This window comes from Glandiceps talaboti, chromosome 5 (assembly GCF_964340395.1).
Source record: "Glandiceps talaboti chromosome 5, keGlaTala1.1, whole genome shotgun sequence".
Lineage (NCBI taxonomy): Eukaryota > Metazoa > Hemichordata > Enteropneusta > Spengelidae > Glandiceps > Glandiceps talaboti.
In genome coordinates, this window is record NC_135553.1 from 8,959,258 (window position 1) to 8,977,500 (window position 18,243).

The window sequence follows — 18,243 nt, forward strand, 5'->3', positions numbered from 1 at the left end:
ATATCTCAAGAATGCACACTTCAAATTCAATATAATTTGATACATGCATTTGCGATACCAAAGCGCACTTGTCCTGAAAATATTATTGATGTAGCTTTTAGTTTTAATAAATTATTGGCATATTTTTGTAGTCCACTAAGAAGGAAAAAATAGTTTCTCATCAGGAAATGTTGTCTAAAGTGGAACAACGATGCGCTTATTTATATATTTTTTTACATTCTCAACAAATGTCACAGTACATGTTGTGGTTGGCCAGGAGATCACTAACAGCAATGAGCAAATAGCAATCAATGAGAAAAAATAACTTATTACATATGTTCTGTTGTATTCCAACAATTGTCTGTAGGAACGACAATCTCAAAACTTTGCCCTTACGGAAGACATTCAGTTTACATCTGGTATATATTTGCATTCAAAAGTAATCTTCGGGCTTAGTGTATACCTTACAACTACATCATTCGCACATTTATTTGCAAAAGTCGTGGTATAAAAAACGTATACTGCTTTTAGTCTTCAATGTATTAGCAAGCCACAGAAAACATCGCTTCACAAGGATGAACTGACCCTTTCATGAAACGAATATTTTAGATTAACAACCGCAGCGCTAGCTAGTCTGGAATCCATGCGGGTTGAACTTTTACATTCGTCTTTCAAAGACGAATGTAAAAATCCAATCAGCATGGATTCCAAACTACCACAGCGCATGTTAAGGTATGAAGACGTTTACAGTAACAAGGTAGTGTGCTAATAACTAGTTCGCAAACGGAAGTAGGATCATATGATAAAACAAGAAAAAACCATTAAGAAGTTGAATGCATCGAGTCATGAACGGATGATGACCCCTATGAAATGCTATTAAACAGAACCCCCCCCCCCCCCCGTCTCTAGTTTGAATAAGCAGTGATGAGAATGTAAGTTGCTGTGGAGTAAGACTGGACCCGGTCCTGACATGATGGCCCTTTACCGTCTCGTATATCATTGTCTGTATCAAGTCCCGACTTGCCCAGTCTGCAAGCAGGACTAGCTGTAATTCAAGGACCCCCCCCCCACCACACACACACACACACACACACACAAACAAACAAACAAACACACCATTCAATACAAAAAACCAGCAAGGTGCGTATAGGCACATTATTTACAATATTGTCCAATGACATCCCAAGGTCACTGAATTAGTCAGTGTACCTGGGGATAGCTAGAAAGCAAACCTTCCATTAATAATGAAACCAAGTAAATCTCCCAATTAAAGTTCATTATCATCGATCATCCAATTATTCAACTGTGACCGAGATATTCACTAAATAGTTACCATATCCTAAAGTCTTCGAAAATCGACATTGAGTATTCGACTTTCAAAAGCAGAACCGGTACCGGTAAATTAAACGTATGGACATACAGAAATTAGACTGTTCAGGAAGACCTGTCATAGTCATAGTATACGATTTTACGTAAATTTGAATCAAGCGGATATTACCTTATAACTTACTTTCAACTTACAGATGTATATGTAATATACTCCGAGTACCGCGTATTAACATCAAAATATCACAAGTATCGCAGTGAGAATCTATTGATGACACAACGTTCTTCACGTTGTGAAGTTAGCACGTATAGCCCACAGTGCTTCCTCTATTCCTTAGCGCTACATTTGTCTGTGACAATAAGCGTGGGATAGGGATAAGCTAATGAGGCATCGTATGATATGTCAGCGCCTCGAGCTAAATCGTCGTCACAGACGTGTTACACTGACTGTGTAAAACCTATGAAGGCGATGTTATCTGAAACTGTGGTGTTCGCCTTATACATGTCATCTGGTGTGTAGGACACCCATGTCGAGTTGAAAGATGCATTGTGACAAACCGATGATTCTATACATCAGAGTCAGCTCTTGGTGGGCCTACAGATCGAATCCTACGAAAGCCGCCAGGGGACTTCCGACTTCCAACTTCCGACTTCCAACTTCCGACTTCCAACTTCCAACTTCGTGTGTATATTTTACTTTATACCAAATGGGCCAGGATGGGTTGTTTTACTGTATACAAATAGGCCAGGATGGTATGTTTTACTGTATACAAATAGGCCAGGATGGTATGTTTTACAGTACATGTATACCAAATGGGCCAGGATGGTACATTTTACTTTATACCAAATGGCCAGGGTGGTATGTTTTACTGTATACAAATAGGCCAGGATGGTATGTTTTACTGTATACCAAATAGGCCAGGATGGTATATTTTACTTTATACCTATGGGCCAGAATGGTATGTTTTACTTTATACCAAATGGGCCAGGATGGTATGTTTTACTTTATACCAAATGGGCCAGGATGGTATGTTTTACTTTATACCAAATGGGCCAGGATGGTATGTTTTACTGTATAGAAATAGGCCAGGATGGTACGTTTTACTGTATACCAAATGGGCCAGGATAGTAACTCTTGATTCATACCAAATGGGTCAGGATGGTATGTTTTACTGTTTACCAAATAGGCCAGGATGGGAAGACTGTATACCTAATGGGCCAGGATATATATATTTTCTTGCAAGTAGATATAAGTTAGCTTTGTTAGTTCAGATGTTCATGGGATGTTTGTACGGAAGGTAAAATAAGTCAGGAAAGAAGGCAATTTAAGAATTTTTGAAAATTAGAAGATGAGTGAAGTTATGGGGCACAAAAAGTAAATGTTGTATTCTATATTGTCATGATTTTTGCAAGAAATCACATTGTTGTTGTAAATTTACTGAGAACTGAGAACTTCCAACTTCCGACTTCCAACTTCCAACTTCCAACTTCTGTTTCCAACTTCCGACTTCCGACTTCCAACTTCCGACTTCCGACTTCCAACTTCCAACTTCCAACTTATGTATGTATATATGTGTGTATGTATGTATGTATGTATGTATGTATGTATGTATGTATGTATGAGCACAGGGATCAGCGAGCATGTAATTGATTGACTGCTCGATCGATCGATCGATTGATTGATTGATTGATTGATTGATTGATTGATTGATCGATTGATTTATTTATTGATTGATTGATTGATTTATTGTTTGGTTGAATGATTGATCGATTGAATGATTATTTTCTGTGGTGAAATAACAGTTATTTTGTGTGATATTGATGAATCGACTCACTGATTTTTGTGGTGATATAAAATATTTTTCTTCTTTCCCTGGCCACTTTTCTCTCTTTCAGCTGTACATAACTATCTCTTTATTGACTAAATGAAGACACCTTGTCCATTCTTCTCTTACCTAAATTAAAACACCCCCTAATCTCATAATTAGCCGAGTTCAGTTACCACGAAAATAGACTTTATCTCTAATCTACTGGGTGATTATCACACCAGACAAACACTCAAACATGCACTAACAAGGAAGAATACTAGTTCATGCATAAATGAGAGTGATAATCACTCTGAAGATAAGAAATAAAGCAAACTGTTAATGTAACTGGTCTCTTGGCAATTATAAGATTTGGGATCTTATAATTTAGATAAGAGGAGAAGAATGGACAAGGTGTCTTTATTTCGTCAATAAAGAGAGAATTATATATAGCTGAAAGAGTAAAAAGTTCTTTAGTTTAAAGATGCTTCTGGAAATAATGAATTGGTTATGTATGTATGTATGTATGTATGTATGTATGTATGTATGTATGTATGTATGTACGTATGTATGTATGTATGTAGGTAGATAGGTATAGGTAGGTATGTTTCTTCAGTTCTTGTGTTTTTGCGAAGGCCAAGAAAGCCTATATGTGCATAGCTCTTTGTACAATATGTATACACATATAGTATTCAAGGATATCAATTATTCAACATTATCTTATACTGTTTAAACCTTGTGTTCCAGTATGAAAAGTATAGGTAAAGTAATTATTTGAATTTGTCCAGTAAATCTCTCTCTGGCTTTCCATGCAATAAATTAGTTTAGTGTTCGGGACTTGATACAGACAATCCTGAAATTCATTTCAAATTGCCGCAACATCACAATACCTCATCTTGTTTGCAGAGAATTTCCCATTTATACGTCCTGGCAAAAAATACATAATTGAGATACACCATTAAGAAGATCATTTTTAGTTTTCAATATTGAAAGTTTCATTTGATACACGGAAAATGAAAATGTAGCAGGGTGTCATGTTTTGACTATAATATTATAATAGTAAATTCTTGATGGTTGGATAGTAAAGGTGACTGACTAGTGAACCTCGCTGGACAGGTTCAATAATCTTCATTCTTCTATGTATCCAAAGCACTACCTTAGTACCTAGATTTATCATGCCTTCTATCAGGGGCCCTGACAAGACGAGATTGCTATGTGACGATTTTATCCCATAAGCTCAGGGAGCCGTCAGTAATTACTAGTAAAGGAGGAAACCCTGTATGTTGTGTAAAATGTGGCCCTCCACCGAATCCGTTTTCTAAAAAGTGACCCTCCCTCAATTTTTATTCTCTGAAATAATAACCATCCCCAGTTCAAATATTTAAAAGGCATTTGTGAACATGGGTCTCAGAATCAATGGTATAAAGGATGCAATCCCACCGCTGCCACCATATAGATGATTTTAAAGGCAGTGGCTGGCTGGCTGTTTCCCACTACTACTACTACCACCACCACCACAGCGAATTACAATTTGTATGTGAAGGTACTGCATTAATTATTGCCGTGTTGGGATCTCTCTCTCTCTCTCTCTCTCTCTCTCTCTCTCTCTCTCTCTCTCTCTCTCTCTCTCTCTCTCTCTCTCTCTCTCTCTCTCTCTCTCTCTCTCTCTCTCTCTCTCTCTCTCCCTCTCTCTCTCTCTCTCTCTCTCTCTCTCTCTCTCTCTCTCTCTCTCTCTCTCTCTCTCTCTCTCTCTCTCTCTCCCTCCCTCCCCCCTCCCTCCCTCCGGGGAAGAAGATCGCGTAATCCAGGACCATGTGCAGTGTATAGATTAGGTGTCCTTGAAGGTAACACCTCCCAGATTTCGGAAAGAAGGCAGTGTATGGATTAGGTGTCCCTGAAGTTAACACCCCCGGGTAACACCTCCCGGATTTCGGAAAGAAGGTTTTTTTTGCAGTGATCTTCTCCCAGATTCACTAAAAAAGGGGGAGGGGTCTTTTTCATTGAAATATTCCTGGAAAAGGGGTACATATGGAATTTCGCTAACAAGCATGGTACCACCCATCCATGACCTAGGGACTGCCACGGCCGGGGCGCCGGAGAGTCAGAATTGTACGGGGTGTTGGTCACCGAAAACACCCGCCGTGAAGACTGCCTAGGCCTGTTAATCTATGTTGACGGCCGTTTTTGATGCGTTCTGTTTTAGAGTAAACTGTTGCAGAAAATCCCCAAATGCTAATCTCTTATGACCAGGATTCAGTGTGTTTCAAACACCTCAATTCTGGTCATAAGAGCTTTATTAGCATTTGGGTGTTTTCTGAACAATTTACTCTAAAATAGAAGACATCAAGGGTTGCGTCAACCGCAGTCGATACAGACGTAAGTTGGTGTGGTTTCGCCTGGACTGTTTGTTTGTAGCCTCTAACTGACGCATCTTTTGATGTGTCCTGTTTTAGAGTAAATTGTTGCATTGGTACATATACAACAAATTGTTGTCTAGCTCGGTAGTAGTTCCTAACATTGCTACATTTTATCTTCTGGCCCATGGAAACAACATTTCTAACAATTGCGATTCGTTTATTTTTGTATTAGAATTTTAGCACAATCCGTCGGGGTCTTTTGATATTTGATACGAAGAATACCCTACGTGTCTGTTTTTCCTCTAAAGACAGAACATACCACTAGGTGGTTATCTGCTAATGGTCTTTAGATGTTAAATCATTCATTTTCCGTTAATGTACAAAAATAGCTTCTCGAGGGGAAAATGTCATTTGTATGATGTCACATTTCCGACTGACGCCACAAAATTAATGTTGTTTTATAAAATGATACCACTGTTACTTTTACAATTTTGTAGATTTTGGTTTCTCTGAGCTATTATTTTGTGAGTTACGCTTACGGACTAATCACACTTGTTAATGAGTAGATATTACGCATGTCCTACTGGGAGGGAGGGAGCGAGGGAGAGAGGGGGAGAGAGAGACATACATACATACATACATACATACATACATACATACATACATACATACATACATACATACATACAAAGAAGTTAGTGAGGAGTAAGTGTGGTAGAGGAATGGTGTATATTTTTTTCAGAAGCAAGTCAAAAGCAAGTCATAACTTTCTCAGATTGATAAAAAGAAAATTCCTTTCAGTATAAGATAAAGCAACGATTTGGTTATCAGTGCAATGACATGTCTTTCATTTATAAAATATAAACTTTTCTAGCACAAAGCCACAAAGGCTCTGACCTAAAGCTTTCTCCTTACCAGATTTGTCATGCTTTCCTTATCAGTCATTTTATTGGCTGAGTAGATATTGATTTAATTGGCGAATAAAACGAGGATTTCTCTTTGAAATTCAGGGCTCAGTTCCAACGTCTGCATTTTCTGAATGGCGCCTCATCTAAAGCATTTTGAAATCAAAATGCCTACTTCTACCACTTATCGTCATCCCTCAATGTTTGGTCGCTGAATTGTGCTAGATGATTAGGCTGCATTGCCAATTTTTGGGCTCTTTGAACATTGTCGGTATGGTTAGTTAGAAATGAAAGTCGATAAGGCCTTTACCAAAAAAAAAGAATTGTGTGGTTCCAGTAACGCTCAATTTTAGAATACGTGGGGTAGGTATATTTTTTATTTTATTTTATTTTTAAACACTCTTTGTCATAAAAGCTTAGAATTTGTGTGTTTGAGACACACACAATCCTTGTTTGAGACACACACAACCCTGGTCATTAAGAGCTTAGGCCAAAAAAAAATATCTGGTTCTGGTCAGGGTAAACTTTCTAAAGTGGTACGACGACGCGAATTTTTTTTTTCTAATTTTCTTTTTTGGAAATTAGTAAAAATACACATTTTTTTGACACTTTACCTACTCTGTTCTATCATATTTATCTCTTGAAAAACTTCCTTTTTCTTCGAAGCAGTTTAGGCTTTGTATTTAAGCAGTCTTGGCATGTAGGGTAGATTTCAGCTGCTTGTTCTCCTGATATCAGGAATAAATAAGGAACGGGAAAGCAAAAATTATCGGAAAAAAAAGGATCGACGTGAGGGTATTCAGGGCACGCGCGCGCTGACCAGAACAAGATATATTTTTTTTGGCCTTAGCATTTGCTATTCGGATTTATATTCAGTTCTGTTATACTTTCAGAGTGAGTGCTGATGTTTTAACATGCTCATGAAATAGGCAAAGAATTAATCCCCCCGTGATCTCATAGATCAGCCTAAGGTATATCTAATTAATTTTCATCGCAAGGTTTGGCCCAAGGGGAAGTAGTTAAAAAGAACGAATAGCTTCTAAGAATACTTTAAGTCGATTCAAGTCTTCCCTTCAAATAAACATGTTTTGTCCATTTCCCTTCAAATAAACATCATGGTTTTGTCATTCCTGGAAGAAAGTTTTCTATTAATTGAATATTTTTACATATATATTGAGTCAATTTCTGTACTTGTTAATCTCAATGTCAAGCCGTAATTATAATTTTATATATAGGAACACATAGTACTACTTGCAATGTTGTTTTCTTTGTCTACAGGCTCAAAATAAAATAACACTGCGAGTTGAATATATTTCCCCTAACTGTATCTGAAAAATCTATCTGAAAAAATAATTGTTTCATAGTATACAGTGCATAGAAACAATTGTAGTAGCATGATTCGTGTGATATTTCCAATGGGAAAACAATAATCAAAGCAAGAATACGTGTCCCTGTGGTCATTTACATGTTTTTGGAAGTAACCGGATTATCTAAAGAACGGCTTATGGGTTTGGAATGTATAAATCTGGGAGTAGAAAACTTCCTTACAAAAAGAACATTTTGGTACCTTTCCTTTTTGCGTATTTTTATATTATATTTCCCCGAAATTCCTTTTCATGATACTTATTATGTGAAACTACCTTGAACTAGATAAATATCATAACATGGAGAAAATAGGATTTGTGATTTGAAGTAAAATAAGCTTAATGTCTCGTATAAATGTTTGTCGGTATATTTATGTACTAAAGAATACTGATATGAGAAACCTTCTTATGCAATTATGATGTCAATTGCTATCTTCAATACGGCATGAAATTTTATCTGATTACTCTTAAAAGTTGAAGGGGAAGGGAAAGTGTATGCGGAATTGTCATGAATGCATTCATGTTGTAATACAGTAGACCCTCGCTAACTCGCGGGTGTCCGGGTCCATCAAGAAACCCGCGACTTAACGAGGGCCGCGACTTAGCGAGGTGCTCATTAAATATTCATAACCACACATTAACACACGTCACACGTCAGCTTTTCTTCATTCTTCAGTAATGTGCTGGTGAAACTAGTACTGTACATGTTTTTATGAGTGCAAGTTCATGGGCGATATTCATTTAAAAAAAAGATACGCACGAAATCAAAGTTTCAATAAATCTCTTCACGAACATGACGGTATGTATTCGAAATTTATTGTGATGGACGCATGGACGTAATATTGTAACAGTCCTGGGTTAACAGTAAATCTTTGAGGAAGATTATCGTACAATTGTGTGACTCTCAAAGCATCAATCGCGGCTAGACTTTCTTTTTTGTTTTTTGCACGGTCAACTTACAAGCTCACGCCTGGCGGCCATGGTAGGGCCAAGAAATGCTGTTGAATTTCCGGGTTGCGGAAGTGCAGTTTTGACTTTTATATCATCGAATAACGGGATTTGTTTTATATATTCTAAAACAACAACTATTTTTTTATGTTTCTCAGTCCAGTAACATTCCTAAATGGTGGGGTTGAGTTGAGAAATCGCAAGATTCGGCAACACGCCAGTGGCATGATGCATGATGTCGGTAGATAAACATAGAGACGCAAGTGATGAACGTATGCAGTTATTCGTAGCCCGAAATTTCGTTATATAAATGACGTTTTTCCTCAAAATTTTGAAGAAACAAAACGTTTTTAGTTGACTTCTAAATCAATCAAATCAAACGATATATTAATGCGAGAAAGCTTTAGTTATTAATTTGTTTTTGTGGACAATGTTCGAATTCGACTGACGAATCCTGCGAGTCGAATCGATCAATGCACCGTTCACCAGTCAGACGAAAATGGTCGACATGTTTGTTGACTAGCCGAGAAGTGCAAATTGGCAGGCGTGCCATTTGTTTAAAAAAATACACTAAAGAAAAAATGGGATCCAAGGTGACACCCGCGACTTAGCCGAATCCGCGACTTACCGAGGCGCGAGTTAGCGAGGGCCCACTGTAAAACGTCGTTTGCAAACTTTGTGTGACGCGCCTCGTTTCACTTACCGTTCGCTCGAAGAACGTTGCTTCTTTTGCAAGACGGTTTTCTGTTCCCATACTTGTACATATCAAACCCATACTTGTACATATCAAACCCATACCTGTACATATCAAACCCATACTTGTACATATCAAACCCATTAGCTATCTTTTAGAACCTAATAACTCCCCAAAATATACAAATAACAAGCAGCCGTGGTATGACATTGAAATCAACAGAGGTTTTTTTTTTCTATATATATATATATATATATATATATATATATATATATATATATATATATATATATATATATATATATATATATATATATATATATATATATATATATAACTCCCCAAAATATACAAATAACAAGCAGCCGTGGTATGACATTGAAATCAACAGAGGTTTATATATATATATATATATATATATATATATATATATATATATATATATATATATATATATTGCATTAGTCAAAAAAGTCGACAAAGTCAAGAAAGTATATATATATATATATATATATATATATATATATATATATATATGTATATATATATATATATATATATATATATATATATATATATATATATATATATATATATATATATATATATATATATATATATAATTAATCGCAAGTTTCCTTCCAGGGATGACAAACATGGTAATTTGAAGGGAAGCCTTGAAATATTGAATGGATCCAATTATTCCTAGAAGAGAATCAATACACAGCTATATGTTTTTTTTATTGTCCCTCTTGGGTTTAACCTTGGGATCAAAATTGATTACACAAACCTTGACTTATGGATCATGGGGGATTGATTATTTGCCACAAAGGAAGAAGACAAACAAATATACCTTCAAATATTTTCCATGGACTAGATTTGATAGCAAGCGACATGCACACATACATAAGCGCAAACTCTGAAAGGATGATGAAAATGAAAATAACCCAGTGCATAATAAACTGTCGCCGGGTAAGACAAAAGATTTTCTATTCAAAGATTGGCTGACTGATGTCTTACTAGGACTGCTACATTTTGTTGTCGGGTTGTCAAATATCTTACTAGCATTGCTACATTTTATCATCTGTCTCCATTCAAAGATTGGCTGACTGATATCTTACAAGGACTGCTACATTTTGTTGTCTGGTTGTCAAATATCTTATACTAGCATTGCTACATTTTATCATCTGTCTCGACAGATATCTTACTAGTAAGTGTAGCTACATTTTATCATCTGTCTCGACAGATATCTTACCAACATTGCTTATAGCATTCAATATGAATGTCTTATTTGATTCGGCTTGTTAGTGACGACTCGTCTAAGCGTTATCATCCCAAACATATGTTTTACACGTGACGTCCTCTTCACAATACTTGCATAGCAATAGATTCTGAGCATTATATAGGAGTTATTATTTCGAATCACGAATCCTACTTTTCTCTATTCATTGATATTTATCTAGTTCAAGGTACTTTCCACATATTCGGTATCACCTCAGAACACTCTAGTGGTTTGAGGTATCACGAAAAGGAACTTTATTCAAACGAGAAATGAAACTAGCTTTTTATTTAGCAGACGACATTCGATGGACAAGGTAGACGCCTTGCGTTGGCTTTTCCAGATATTTTAAGTTATTTCCTTAAATTGCAGAATTTAGTTCACTGTGCTCTTTTGGAGTTTAAGTAGAAGATAAATAACAACCCCTTAGCATATAATATTTAATATATACTAAACATAAGTGTGTGCGAATTAACAACCGAAAAAAGGAAAGTACACGAGATATTCAAAATGAAGAGCCAGCTTAGTGTTAGCTCCTGCAAATGAACGTCTTGCAAGTAAGATATATAACATCGCGAAGCTGCACTTTAATTCCCCTTCAATTACAGACTTGACATTGTTCAATAGAAATACTTTCTTGACTTTGTTGACTCTTTTGACTAATGCAATAATAATCTGTTGATTCAAACTGGATGATTTACAGAAGCCTTAATGGCATATACCAATCGTGATATATGTCACTTGGGAATCAGATAAGCAGGGACTTCTATCATAAGTTCGGCTCTATTTCATGGGGGATTCAGTAGCCTCGTTTTCAATTTTTTGATACTACACTATCTTTTCGTCTGCGCAACAAGATAGTGACATCAATACGCCTACAGATAAAATAAATCACCACTATTGTGTCCAAGTAAACCCAGCTTTATAGATTGGGAGCTGATAGGATAGAGATTGTTATATAGAGTATCTAATCATTCGTGGTGAAAGAGATATAACAAGGATTTGATTCCCCTCCCCGGCAGAAAAATAAACGTTGTAATGGACGTTGTAGTGTAGTACGTCACTGTCGCGGGTAGTATATTGTATTTGGTAGTGTCGGAAGCAGTACGATAGAAAAAGCTACACTATATATCGCACGTTTTAACTCCCGTTTCACGTTAAGTGTCCACTGGCCCTGTTTGATACAACCACGCAGAAACCAACAAGAAACTGAATATGCTACACGTAAGATAGTAAGAATGTCATTGGGTGGTTGGATAGATGGACAACTTTAAAGGCGTTTGAAATACAAATGTATAACGTGCAGTGTCTGAACATCATAAGTATGTTACCTACTTTTGAAAGTACCCTTAGGCTACATATAACAACATGACCTTTTTAAATTTCAATTGCAGCTGTTGTTAATGGTCGGTGTGGATAATACAGTAGGCCTAAGAATGACACACAAAGTAACATCAATTACAGCTTATGGTAGGATAGGTCTGGGAACGAATTTCGCTCAAAAATTCAAAATTTCTGAAAATCCTTCCAAACTTTGCTATATGGAAGCTTGCTTCCGGTTCTTTTTAAATAATTAAAGAAATTTTGGGTCCACCGTTTTGTTTTTTAAGAAAATTGGCAAACTTTTATTTCCCCATAGAGTTAACACAGTATGTGTATGGTGAGCCCTGATTTCTTTCCTTGATTTGAACTGAGAATGGACAAGAGTTTTATTTGACTAAAGTAATAGCAAGACTTTAAACAGTTTATTTTATAGGCGTATTTATGTTAAAAGCCCAACACGGATTAAGATTGAAATTCTGTTGTGAAAAACAAGATTGTTTTTTGGGGGTAGAGCTATATATAGAAAACGTTTAACTAAAACAAAAGAATAATATGTAATCATTATGGCTTCACTATATTTTTCGTTCCATAAATTTTACTGACTGATATGCGTTGCACAACTATGTAGTCCTCTCCGTTGTTTATAGGACATCATTCTAGCTCTTGGCCATTCTTGTCGTGTTTTCACAGTATGTACATTTTTGACACTTGACGGCACAATTCTTCTTTTCTCAATTTCCCTCCATTTGTTATAGTCTGCTGACTTTTGATTGTTATGTTGCTTAGTGAGCTGTTTGTTAGTGTCATGACTAGGGAAATAGTGCCAAACACGCATGCAGAATTTATGACTTAGCAATGCAGTCATGGACTCTGTCTCATTTTTTAATATGATGGTCTGGATGAAACAGTTATGAGATGACATTTAGCTGGCAATATAAACTTTACAGTGCCGAGAGTTTTATGTACGTCTAACCTTCATTCATCACTTGGAACTTTCCAGACGATTCGGACGTTTTCAACTTTCTTGACCAACTTAATCGTATTCTACCAAGTGTCTTGGGACTTTGACATTACACTCCACTTGTCCCGAAACATTGTAAACTATAGGCAATAAAACAATAGTGTTATGTTATACTAGTAATACGACTCCAATACGACTATGGTTCGCGGAAGGATACATCGTCGAACCGAAGGTGAGACGATATGCACTACAGGAATCATACTTTTTTATGATTCATTTCTTGATTTTGTGGGATCACATATTTATCACATAAACAAGACATGTACTATGTATGCTGGGCATGCATCTATATCCACATTGCCACTATCAAATAGGAAGTAGTTGACCCAGAGAATGATATCCAATGACTTCTGAATGGGTTAAACTCGGGTTAAACTGTACATTTTTGTTGACTAGAGACTGGAGACTACATGCTATGAGGTTATGATCTGACAGACACTGGGACATAATACTTTCTCAAGCTGTTAATGCACAATATAAATACTTAATGAAAGTGTCGTTAATAATTGAACAGGCTTCTTGCTACTAGTTCTATGACGAAAACGAACTTGTACAGGACCGTCGATGTCTGTGATAGTTGACAGAAGTTGGCTTGTTTAACCATGACTTTTACTTTGGAGTTGTTGGCACATACTTAGTACTGAATATATCTTTATTTGCACCATTCGGAATACTAACGCAGTCAGATGCGAGAGCGGTATTCAAAGATCGCCCAATCGTAAAGTCGGAGAAAGTATCTCAAGACTTATCAACAGATACATCACAACAGTACTGAACAATCATGTAGCTCACACACTGATGGAAACCAAGAACTACAATAAAATAAAGATCACGAACAAGTACTTTAAAATAGTTTTCATCGTTTAAAATAACTACTGTTTTTTAATCAATTTATTTATACTCGGCCAGGAAAGTAGCACTCGAGTGTTAATACATCCGAAAACAGTAAGAACAATTTCATTGCCGACTGATACAAGTGACCCAGGGAAGATTTCTGGCTACCGATAACGAACTTTTCCTAGTTGTGTGAACGGTACTAGAACGTCTATACTGTCAAATTCCAATGGTAAAAGAAAGAAGCACGATATCTTTCGTCTGAACTGTAAACATGTTATACAAAGTACACATGTACACTAATCTTGCACAACCACGCAACGTTATTTTGCCCGTGTGTATGTTTTGTACATATGTAGGCAAGTGTGAAACTAGCCTCATGCACTGTTCATACAACATCACTAATTTAGCCGTGTTGCTGTGTCTAATCTCCAATGACCATTGCAACAAATGAGAAAGTTGAATGACCCTGGAAACAAATTAAGACTCCTTTACCCCATTACCAAATTACTTTCATCAGCACATGAATGTCAAACTCCGTCTCTTTTCCATGTTTCTCCCGACTGTTAGCTATTATGTAGGGATTACCTGGCTCGGATGTACACTCCTTTGCATCCACTGGGGATTAAACTGTCCCTGTCAAACTCGCTGACCGTGAAATATTCAGATTGTCTTTGGTCAGCCAGGCGACTTCATTGATCTGCATGCATTGATTGCATTTCCTCTGTGCATACCACAAAATGAATATTTCATATTACCCTTAGTATACGTAGCTCGTTAAGGAAATCCCTGATTTTACTATCTTAAGTTTAACTTGCCACTGATAATTTTGCCATGATTGATAAGGATGTTTCTTCAGACTTACTGTCGCGTTCGATGATTAATGTTAACTTTGCATATTCTTTTCAAACATGACGTAAAAATGAAACGATGGTAGCATTCATGTTAACAAATACAGGTGACCCATTGCATCAAACTGTTTTGCTTTGTATTTCATAGAATGCTTTAACTACAAACTACGTACATTCACATTTTACTTGCAATCCATAATGACCTAGATATAAGACAACCTACGCAGCGCATTTCGTTTGTCATTTTATTTCATTGATGCCTAAGAAACTTTTTTCACAGAAGATGCCAGGGCATATAACAGGTAAATGCTAGTGTGAAATTGTATTCGAACTCTTACCCCATAGGATAGCACTTCTTAAAAGGCGAAGAATCAAGAAAACCCCATATACTGTATGTGATATGCATTTTGCATTATCCCGAGGCTATACTGTGTGTGTGTGTGTGTGTGTGTGTGTGTGCGTGTGTGCGCGCTAGCGTAACATCTCTCATATACTTAAATCAACCTTTTGCAATCAGAGTGTTTCGTTTGTATGGCGAATAATGAATGGCCTGCCTGTCCACAAGATCGATCTGTAATTGTGTTGTGATAGGCATCGACCTTATGCACAATTTATATGAGCTCTTAGAAGCCACACCACATTGATTTATATTACTATTGGCGTCAGTCGAGTCCGTTCATGAGAATTTTATAAGCACATTACTAATTACAATTATGACTTGGGAACATCTCTACAGAATGACAGTTTATATATATCCACGCAGAATTCCAGTCTCATCAATTACAAACTGCGCAGTATTTGATATAACTTGTCATACCATATCAATGTAATTTCAGAGAGCAAACAAAACTGGGTCTTCTCACTGTTAAAAAACTTAAGTTTTTAAAGAAAGTCAAAGACCTTGATGTTATGTCTTATGACTTACAGTGGAAGTTTTCTAAGGAAGAGCTCAGACTTCCTGATACATTTTTAGTGTAGCCACGTACAACGTCTAAAACAAATAGCTTTAATAAGCACCCAGCGTAGGTTCAAAAGGTTGCACAGAAAGTATCGACTTGGCTAGTATTTACCCATCTACACTCTAACGTCTGGGGAAATACAATTGCAAAGACGTGCTCATGATACAGTAGATTACTATCTTACTAGAATTTCAAACTTCATTTCTCAGGCAAGATGTCCATAATACTGGCAAGAAGTTGACAACCTAAATATGTAATATGATATACACACTAACTCTACGAATGTGACTTGGAAGTTTAAAAAGGGCGTATATTCAGTGCTTTATCCCCATGAACTTAGAGAATGCTAAATCCTTTAATTTATGTCTTAGCCATTGCCACCAGAATACTGTAGACTATACCACTGGGACTCCTTCCTTATAGAGCAATTTGATAATGGAAAGGTGAAACAGAAGGATGTTTGTCGACACATTTTCGTTCTTATCTAGAACATTGCCCTAGTATTGAATGGAACAGATGTCAGATCACTGCTTTATTTTCAAAACCTCGCCCATAAGTTTCAGAAAAGCCAAAGGTGTCCACAGCTAGCTAGTGTTACGAGTCACAGATGTAAATTATATCCATTCAGCCTTCAGGATATTTTGGTAATATTCATCATGAACTCAAAAAGTCAAAAAGCATTTAAACTTTGTACATACAGAGATATTCAGTTACGCCTAACAACATAGGTCTTCGACATCACAACATTGGGTATTTCGGAATTGTTTGTACCAGGTACGATTGAACTGTCAACAAGTTTTAATATGACATGATGTTTTAATTTTAGAACTACATTATATGACTTCATTATTTTGTAGAAGTATAATTATAATATCACCCAACTATTTTATGGTCTTTGAGATATGATTTTTTTATTTCTAATCTAGACAAGGTGATTGGATATTGAATCTCAGATGATGTCTTTCATAAGGCTTAGGAATACGTCATACGCTAAGAATAGGGATTTATGTAAGACTTGAAATGTATTTAAGTTGGGTTTTTAGCCCATCTAGAGGTAGAACGGAGACGGATATTGGTCATGTAATAAAATCAACCAAGTGGTTAGCTTGGCGTTCGTTGAACCAGATACGTACGTTTCGTTGTGAGTTCTATTCAACACACAGTCCAAGACGGTACGGTACCTCATAGATGAGATGGATTGGGAAGAAACTAGTTGGTCAGAACGTTACATGTATTATATGCCTTCGGCCCTCGATATCAGTATGTAGTATTGCGCCGGATCGGAGCGCCGCAACGACTTAAGTTTAGATAAAACGTAGGGAAAAAAGGCGCGAGCGACTGTCGACAGTCTAGGGAATGTATTATTGCTTAGATTGCCGTTTTCTTAGGAAAATATACGAATCTTGCTGCTACAAATGTATCAATCTCTATACTACATAAAAATATTTAATATCTAATATTTAAAAATCTCTTTTCTCCTTACAGGTAGGAATATGTATAGTCAAAAGGTTGTTATATTTAGTCTGTAGACCTGGAAAACAACAATCTATTAAATATTACATGTACACGCCCCTATGCAGTAAGCCGGTCAATAACGTTTCACTAGATATGAGCCCCAAACTTCGAAAAAGACATGTGTTTCTTAATCTCAGTATTACAAAAATCGAAAAGAAAGATTGTAGTCTTTGTTGGAAAGATTCTGGTCAAGCACTAACACATCGACCTTTTTGGCGTTTGTCATTTTTGGTCCGGGAAAATAATTTGAGACAAAGGTGGTGATCTGAAAAGCTGCAATACATGACTTGAATATAAATAACATGGTCCTTTGTTTTATCGATGATTTCAGCGAGATAAATGAACTATTAAAGGATGTGGTGGTTATTTTACAACCTTGGCAGTAGTTATGTACAGCTTTCTGTGCTCAAAACATCATTTTATCAGTGGTGGACAATTAAACCCGACTTTGCAGCTGCCGAAAAGTCTTCTCCTTATCACACTATCAAACTAGCATACATTGATACACAGACAACTAACTTGTCTGTGGTTAATACAAAAACAACATCTGGTGCCTCTTATTTAAATAAGGTGCCCCTTTATTTATGTCTGTGAAAGTGAGTCATATGGCATACTGTGATATGACTGACTTTCTCAGACATGTACAAAATGATAAGAACATGGCGAGAACCTACATCAGAGGCACCTGCTGTACTGTATAAATATATGCCAGTTTGATAGTGTGATAAGGAGTAGAATTTCCAGTGCCCTCAGTCAATTTTAATTGTCCACCACTGATAAAACGACATTCTGATCAGAGACATTGTCTAAACAACTGCTGCAGCGGTTGTATTAACCTAACCTATTCAGGACAACCATGGACTATTGCTTACACACGGATTCAATTTTAGTGTAATTAGATTAAATATCACAATTAGTGCCTTTGGAGAGAACGTGACAACTGAATGAGCAAGCAGATGAGAATTTATAACGATTTGCATGCCCTATGGATAGCATTGCCGTCGAAAATAATTAATGCTTTGAAGTGTGTGCAAGAATACATTAAATAAATAACATTTATAGTTGCTTCCCTTGAGATTGGAA

The 18,243-nt window shown here is 36.5% G+C and overlaps 1 protein-coding gene across 1 annotated transcript in view; it reads right to left on the reverse strand.

Moving 5' to 3' along the window:
• LOC144434925 (arsenite methyltransferase-like) overlaps positions 1-18,243 on the reverse strand; it is a 320,525-nt gene that overhangs the window by 220,081 nt on the left and 82,201 nt on the right. The gene's annotated exons all lie outside the window — the stretch shown is intronic.